This window comes from Serinus canaria, assembly GCF_022539315.1.
Source record: "Serinus canaria isolate serCan28SL12 chromosome 7 unlocalized genomic scaffold, serCan2020 HiC_scaffold_29, whole genome shotgun sequence".
NCBI classification, from domain to species: domain Eukaryota; kingdom Metazoa; phylum Chordata; class Aves; order Passeriformes; family Fringillidae; genus Serinus; species Serinus canaria.
The window spans coordinates 4,283,763-4,292,895 of record NW_026108147.1 but is presented as its reverse complement, the minus strand read 5'-3'; positions in this window follow the sequence as shown (position 1 = coordinate 4,292,895).

Here is a 9,133-nt window from a genome sequence, read left to right as displayed (position 1 = left end):
GCAAAGGTGCTTGGGGGGCTCAGCAAGATGCAGGTTTTGTGCCATGGCTTTGCACTTATGGAATGAAAATGAAAATGAAAATCGAGTCAGAGAGATGGGGTGCAGTTCTTAATAAGGGGTAGGTTGCAGTAAAGCAGCTGGGACTCAGTTTCCTCATGCAGGAAAAGCCAATTCTCTATTCACAAAGCTCATATTTATAGGAGATATCAGGAGGCACTGTGCTAGACCTAACTGGCTAACAATACACTGACACTCACTTTATTGGTCTGTAAATGGCCAGGGTGTGTGCCTGTCAAATCTCTCTATTTTTGGTTAGTTCACATGTTTTGTTCACTGATTCCCAAGGGACACATTTCTTGTTTATTACAGGTGCAAGTGGTTTTCTTACCAGAATAACTTGTGCTAACTGCTTTCATTCTTATGATTTTTCACTGGGAAGTTACAAGCTAACTGCTAGCTTGGCTGGAGTAACAGGGCCTAAACCATATTTTATAGGGCCTTTTTTTTATTGTATGCAACAAGTGATAAAAGCCAGCAGCTTGCTGAGCTGGAGGCAGAAACCACAGCCTTGCAAATCTTCCTGCTGAAGATGCCACCACCTGCAAAGAACGGGGCTGGCAGAGCTGAAAAGAAAGAGAAGGAATCCCTACCTCTTCCTGATATAAAAAGAAATTCCTTGGAAATATGATTTTTTTTTTTTGATACATAAAAATCTGGTTTGAGTTGAGCTCGTTTCAAGGTAAGCAGAACAAGAAGAGGCCGAGCACAATGAGCTCACACAAGCACTGCTAAAAATGGGGGGTGAGCTGTCAGAAACCATGAAGCAAAAAGTCAAGAGGGATTTTTTTTATTTTTTTGACCTACTCTGTCCTTGGATCCCTTCCCACTCAGGCTGAGCCTCACAGCGAGCCAACCATTTGTGCTTGGGCCAGGCCTGCCTTTTAAGTAGTGCTGAGCTGCTAAAAAAGAAAATACACAGCCCCACAATACAGGATGTGAAAAATTCCTATTTTATGATTGTCTATTCGCAAATATTAAAATGAATATGATAGGTGTTGTGTTAGAAAGTGATGCTGTATTCATTTTTTTAGTAGTGTGTTAAATATAGTTTTAGGTTATAACATAAGGTTAAAATAGAAATTACGTCTGTGGGATATGAGAGGAATGAGGCATTCACACCCGATAGCAGCCACAGGACACCTCAGTCTTTCAGAGAAAAAGAATTTGTTGCTCCATTATCAGGAGAAACGAACTTCTGCCCACCTCACTCAGCCCTGAAGAGGATTCAGAGGCAGAAGCTGACACTGCCCAGACAGAATCCTGTGTGTGAATGGAATTGATGCATCATGGATGAGGTGAATGAATATACAACAGGCTGTGGCTTTTAAGGGTTAATCCTCTGCTAACGTGGGTCCTTTTTGGGGTTATTTTGCCCAGAAAAGGCACCCAGACTGTCCTTAACTCTTTGTTTTTATTATCTCGTATTGTCCTAAATCCTAATTGTCCAAATTTTTATTACTCTAATTATATTACTGTGAAAAATGCCAATCACTTGTTTTTAAAATTTTGGAAGTTTAATAGTAATAAAATGGTTATAAAAATAGTAATATAATTAGAGTAATAAAAATTTGAACAATTGAGATTAGGATTAACCCTTAAAAGCCACAGCCTGTTGCATATTCATACACCTCATCCATGATGCATCAATTCCATTCACACACAGGATTCTGTCTGGGCAGTGTCAGCTTCTCCCTCTGAATCCTGACGGCACTTCAGGGCTGAGCAAGGCAGGAAGAAGTTAGTTTATTCTGATAATGGAACAATAAATTATCTTTCTCTGAAAGATTCAGGTGTCCTGTGGCTGCTATCTCAATGTGAGTCCTTTCTTTTTCCTAAAGAAAGTATCCTACATAGCATAGTTTCTATTTTAACCTTATGTTAGAACCCAAAACTATATTTAACACACTACTTAAGAAAATTAATACAGTGCAACTTTCTATACAATCTTCATTTTAGTATTTGCCAAAAGCCAATCATAAAATAGGCATTTTTCGCACTCACTATTTTTATTTTATTACTATTAAACTTTTAAAATTTTAAAGACAAGTGACTGGCGTTTTTCACACAGGGGGGAGGGCAGAGCAGAGGGACAATGGGTCCGCTCAGGCCAGGAGGAATCAGCCTTTCCTTCCCCCCAGGCCATGAGGAAGGGACAGGCCCAGCCCAGAGTAAACAGAGGTGAGCTGCAAAGCTGTCTCCGGGCCCAGCCCTCGAACAATGGGGCCCAGGGGGAAATGGAAAAGCAAATATTAATGCTTTGCCATTTGCATGGTGCCCAAGAAAAGAGAACAAAGCCTTTGGTTGGACACCACCTTGATGGCTTCCTCCTCCTCCTTCTCCCCTCATGCTCTAAAATGTCACCTCAGGAGCTGTGATTCCTTTGGATGGAGCAAGGGAGACCTGAGGGCTTTTCTGCTTTTTTTCCCCACACCAGAGGGAAGGATGGCTCCATTACAAACCTGTTCCTGTGCCCTGCCCCTCCAAAGCCAGGATCCTCCTCATGAAGGAAAAGACAGAAGCACAGGAGGCCCCAGCAATGGATCCCAAGAGCTCGGTGAGAGCTGAGGGAACACAGGCACCCAACTGCTCTTAAACCTAGCAGAAAGGGTGAGCACAATCCTAGGGAGCAGAAAACAGGGACTATTTCCCCAGGGAGAGAACAAAGCCTTTGGTTGGACACCACCTTGGTCTCTTCCTCCTCCTCCTCCTCCTCCCCTCATGCTCCAAAATGTCACCTCAGGAGCTGTGATTCCTTTGGATGGAGCTAGGGAGAGCTGAGGGCTTCCTGCTTTTTCCTCCCACACCAGAGGGAAGGATGGCTCCATTACAAACCTGTTCCTGTGCCCTGCCCCTCCAAAGCCAGGCTCCTCTCATGAGGTAAAAGCCAGAAGCACAGGAGGGCCCAGCAATGGATCCCAGCAGCTCGGTGAGAGCTGAGGGAACACTCTCACTGCTCAGTGACAGCAGGACAAGGCACCCAACTGCTCTTAAACCTGGCAGAAAGGGTGGGCACAATCCCAGGGAGCAGAAAACAGGGACTATTTCCCCAGGGAGAGAACAATGCCTTTGGTTGGACACCACCTTGATGGCTTCCTCCTCCCCTCATGCTCTAAAATGTCACCTCAGGAGCTGTGATTCCTTTGGATGGAGCTAGGGAGAGCTGAGGGCTTTTCTGCTTTTTTTCCCACACCAGAGGGAAGGATGACTCCATTACAAACCTGTTCCTGTGCCCTGCCTCTCCAAAGCCAGGATCCTCTCATGAGGAAAAAGCCAGAAGCACAGGAGGGCCCAGCAATGGATCCCAGCAGCTCGGTGAGAGCTGAGGGAACACTCTCACTGCTCAGTGACAGCAGGGCAAGGCACCCAACTGCTCTTAAACCTGGCAGAAAGGGTGGGCACAATCCCAGGGAGCAGAAAACAGGGAATGTTTCCCCAGGGAGAGGCAGAGATGAGGGCCTGGGTTGTTGTTTGCTTTCTTTATCTCTGCAATGAGGCCAGGCTGGGAGGGCTGGGGGTGCTCACCTGTCAGAACCAGGACATCCCTCTGGCTGCCCTGGGTGATTCGAGACCCTGGAAGGGGTTCAGAGACCTTGGCACAGAGTCAAAAACACCTGTGCCTTCAGTTTTAGCCCATGGAAACAATTACCAACTTTGTGTGAAGATTTACAAGCCACAAGGGTTTGAGTAGAATGATAGTTAATTTGTCACAGGGTCAAAAATTAGAATTTTGGGGATTTAGAATGGGGGTTCAAGAGGCAAGATGGAGGAATCTGGACATGTCCTGTCCTCCTTCTTTTTCTTCTTGTCCTCCATTTTCTGCTGTGATGGTGACACTTCTGGATTGGTTTAGGGTAGAGACAGACTGTCTAACACAGGTGATAGGGATTGGAAAATTATTGTAAATAAAGCACAGGTAGTTCTTAGTATAAAAAGCCAACACCACCCCAAGGTGGTCAGTGTGCCACAACCCGACCTGCTGGACAGATCTCAGCAGGGAGAGAAAGAATTTTATAGATAACAGAAAATAAACAACCTTGAAAAGCAGAACTGAGGAACCTTGACTTCTTCTTCGGTCACAGGGCTGGGAAAAGGAGACTTTCTAATACCTGGGGGGTCATCTCAACCACAGAAACCTGAGACTCACCTGGAGAGGAGAAGGCTCCAGGGAGAGCTCAGAGCCCCTGCCAGGGCCTAAAGGGGCTCCAGGGGAGCTGGGAGAGGGACTGGGACAAGGGATGGAGGGACAGGACACAGGGAATGGCTCCCACTGCCAGAGGGCAGGGATGGATGGGATATTGGGAAGGGCTGGGATGGAATTCCCAGAGCAGCTGTGGCTGCCCCTGGATCCCTGGGAGTGTCCAATGCCAGGCTGGATGGGGCTTGGAGCAACATGGGACAATGGAAGGTGTCTCTTCCATGGTGTGGGATGAGATGATCTTTAAGGTCCCTTCCAATCCAAACCATTCCAGGACTCCATGAGGAAAATCCCGGCTTCACTAACAGCCCCTGGAAGGATCTCTGGGGCAGGCAGGTGACCAGAAATGGCAGTGGAAATGCAGGCCAGGCTCCTTGGCCCCTTCAGGGCTCAGTGCTGAGGGAGGAAGGCTCCTGCTCCTCCTGTGCCTGCCCAGAGCTGTGCAGCACAGCTGGGCTCTCATCCTGGCCTAATTGTTCCAGAGGCAAGGAAGAAAGGAGAGGAGAGGAGAGAGCCCTTGTGCTCGGCCATTTGAGTGGGGAGGTTGCCATGGAAACCGCTGTGTAATTAAAGCCTCCCTCTCTGCTCTTGGAGGCTTTGGCTGTGCTGGGCTGAGGCATTTGGGGCTTCTCGGCTCTTGCTGGTTCCAAAGCCAGGTGTCCTCTTGGAATGAGGCTGTTCCAGCAGCAGGACTCTGCCCTGGGAGGGATGTGCCACGGATAAATGTTTGTTGTCTTCCAACAGCGGCACTTCTCGTGGCTGAGCAGCAGCCAGGGCTGTCCCACCCTGTCCTTTAGTCCCTCTCCTCCAGAGCAGCAGGGATAAGGGCTGGTGGCCTCCCAGGACACACTGCTATGGAATATTGGGATGGTTAATACTGGAAAAAACCTCCCAGATGATCAAGTCCAACCTTTAACCAATGCTTGCTGAATCACGTGGCCACATCTGTTCATTCCTTGGACAGTGCAGGCATGGTGACTCCAGCACTGCCCCAAAGCCTGACTGCTCCTTCAGTGAAGAAATTCTTCCTAAGATCCAACCTGAACCTTCCCTGGCACAGCTTGAGGCCCTTGGTAGTTTTTCCTGGGAGAAGAGGCCAGGGACATCAGGAGAGGGACTGGGATGTGCACACTCCCTCATAACACACTGGTGTTACCACATTTCTCTTCTCAGAGAAAAGCATAGCACAATTCTTCCCAAAAATTTCTAAAATTCACATTCTCTAAACCTCAAAAAAAAAACCCCAAAAAACCCAAACCACAATTCTTATCACTTGCTGTACCTATATTATACCAAAGCAAAATACAATATAAAAATTATTTATCCAAAATAAAAATGTTTTGTTTCCTCAGCCTATCAAAACCAACTGCGTGTCAAAACTGTCAACTGACAGTCACGAAATTCAATGCAGTATAAGCAAATATATACAAAATAAATACTTAACAAGTCCAGTTTAAATAAAATGTATATAGTATAATATAATAAAGTAATTAATTCACCTTCTAATATCCATAAAGTCAAATACATCATTCTCTCCCCTTCATCAAAATCACCATTAATTGACAATGCACTGGGTTTGAGCCCTTCTGTCTGGCATAGAAGGAATCTCTTAAAACAATTGTTTTTTCCTCCCTTTCCACACATGTAGCTGAAAGGTCAGGGTGTTGCTGGGTATTTTTTTTTCTTTTTTTTTTAAATAAACCTCCCAGCGTGGGATGAATCACTGTTTTATCATTCCATCTTTCACATTCTTCCCCCAAATGGCACAAGATAAGTTGTAACTTATTAAAATCAGAGGAATAGACCGAAAAGCCTCACCAGCAGTGAGGGTTCCTTTCCCTGCATAGCAGCCAGTAAATTATGCTCTCCACTGTGAGGGAGCAGGTTCATTAAATTGTACCACTTTGATGTTATCTCTTGGGCTGAGCTGCTGGGGAAAGTCTGGGGAAACACGTGACACTTCTGGGGGAAAACACTTGTTTTCTTCATTAATATGCATTAAAGGCTGGCTGCCTAGGAGCCAGGCATCACCAAGTCAATAAAGCAGCTCTGATTTCAGGTGAAAAGCAATATCCACCCTAACAAGGCAGCTGGGAGCCGCCCTCCAGCTCAGGTTTTTGCAGAGACCTCCAGCAATAACCCTCATGGCCAAGTGCTGCAGGTCAGAGGCAAAAATTCCTCCCACCAGCTCCTGACAGAGCTTTGTATGACTCAGAGTGCTTCAGGGAAGGCCTGGAGTGAGGGTGCTGTGGTGGGAATAATGTGGTGGCACACCAAGGGGAAGGGACTGGCCACCTCCTGAAATGCTGGGACAAGGCTGAATTGAGAAATGATGTCTTTGGGGCCAAGACTTTGGAAAAAAATGCTGCAAGCCCACTCCTTCCACTCCTTCCTGAGCTGTGGAAAGGAGCTCATCCCTCTGGGGCAGGCAGGCACTAAAGGATCCTGTTTTCATATGGATGGGAGTGACAGCATTAAAAAACCTCTGATTTCAGGTGAAAAGCAATATCCACCCTAACAAGGCAGCTGGGAGCCGCCCTCCAGCTCAGGTTTTTGCAGAGACCTCCAGCAATAACCCTCATGGCCAAGTGCTGCAGGTCAGAGGCAAAAATTCATCCCACCAGCTCCTGACAGAGCATTGAATGACACAGAGTGCTTCAGGGCAGGCCTGGAGTGAGGGTGCTGTGGTGGGAATAATGTGGTGGCACACCAAGGGGAAGGGACTGGCCACCTCCTGAAATGCTGGGGCAAGGCTGAATTGAGAAATGATGTCTTTGGAAAAAAATGCTGCAAGCCCACTCCTTCCTCTCCTTCCTGAGCTGTGGAAAGGAGCTCATCCCTCTGGGGCAAGCAGGCACTAAAGGATCCTGTTTTCATATGGATGGGAGTGACAGCATTTAAAAATCCAGCCTAAATCCCACTGATACTCATTACAGTATCTCGCCTTGAAATAATTGAACTTGTCTCTTGATATCTCAATTCCAGAGCAGGGTGGGGAGAAAAGCTGGAGCTGGCTGTGATGAGCAGTTCAAGCCTTCCCTGCTCCTGGTCAAAACCAGAGGAGGGTTAATTTTTAATGACAGGCAGGATAATTTAGCTCAAACAGGGAAGGTGGTGAGGAGGGGAGCACAGAGGATCAGCATCTTGGATGAAATGCTCACCTGGCCAAGGTGAGGGGACAGGGGAATGTCCTGGGAGAGAGACCAAGGAGGCCCAACGGGTGGGAGAGGCAAATGGGAAATGATGAGACTCTGTCCCACTGCACATCCAGGGGGCAGGGTGGGGATGGGGCTGATATTTCCCCCCCAAACTCTGTGCTTAGCTCCAACATGCCTCCTGTTCTCCCAGAAAATGCAGATGTGCCTGTTCCCTGATGGATATCTCTCATCCCTGCAAAACACTGCAGACTGCTTCAACAGCAAACATGAAAAAAAGGCAGCTCCATTACCATTCCCCTCTCTTTATATGACAATTTGTTTTGCAGCCTGATTGCCAGCAGCAGAGGCAATTTTGCCATCAGCTTTATGGAGTCTCCCTGCTGGAAAAAAAATAATAATAATAATAAAAAAAAAAAAAAAAAAAAAAAAAACAGCAAAAAAAGAACATTGAGAGGCTGCACGGTCAAGTGCTCTGATAATAAATTGTGCTGAGGCAGAGATCACCTGCAACAGCAGAATTCTGGGAGTTTTATGTGGATCCTCAGCATTTCACAGGAGCAGAGAAAGGAAGGTGGAGCAGCACTCCCAGCACAGCCATCCCTCCCCAGCCCCTTCCCAAGAAGGCTTTGTCCTTGTCCTGCCCAGCTCCTGCTTTCTGCAGCACCCTGGAGGTTGCTGCACCTTTTGGGCACAAGCCCTTCACACATCCCATGGAAAATGTAGACAAAGCAGGAATCCAGAGCTGGCAAACTGCTGGAGCCTGGAGGGTTTGAAATGAATGTGGAGAGCAGCAAATGGAGATGATGTGGCTGATCCTCAGGGCAGGAAGGCCGTGGCTGCAATCAGGCTGTGCTGCTTCCCTGGGAAAAGCTGGGATGCAGGCACAGCTTCTCTTCCTCTCCAAGTGTGCTGTCCCAAAGGAATGCAGCTCACTTCATCAGGCTGTGCTTTGCCTTTGCAAAGCCACCCACAGCTTCTCTGAGGGGAGGTGAGGGTGGAGGCTTGTCCCAGATTATCTCCTCACATCCCACAGCTTCCCCAAACCTCTGGCAAACCCAGCTCTCCATCTCCAAAGGGTTAAAACCAACAGACCTCAGAGCCCCTTCCAGAGCCTAAAGAGGCTCCAGGAGAGCTGGAGAGGGACTGGGGACAAGGGATGGAGGGACAGGACCCAGGGAATGGCTCCCACTGCCAGAGGGCAGGGCTGGATGGGATATTGGGAATTAGGAATTGTTCCCTGTGAGGGTGGGCAGGCCCTGGCACTGCCCAGGGCAGCTGTGGCTGCCCCTGGATCCCTGGAAGTGTCCCAGGCCAAGCTGGATGGGGCTTGGAGCATCCTGGGACAGTGGAAAGTGTCCCTGCCCATGTTGAACAAGATGTTTTTTCCAGGTCCCTTCCAACCTAAACTATCCTGGGATTCTGTGAGTCTATTTCAGTGCAAAGGCACCAGAGATCCAAGCTTTTGGAAACCTCTGCGGATTCCCAAATCCCAGGCAGGACAGCTGACAAGGTAATTTTTGTTTGAATGCTGTGGAAAGGAGGGAATGCAGCCCAGCACTTGGCTGGGTGACAGTCATTGGTGCTGGCGAGCAGGTCACAGTAAAAGTGTTTTTAAAGAGAAATGTGATTCTTTGGGTATTTCCCCGTGGGTGTTCCTGCCATTCCCTGTTATTTCCTGATTGCAGCAGCTGAGTCACTGCTGGCTCTGGAGGGCTGAGAA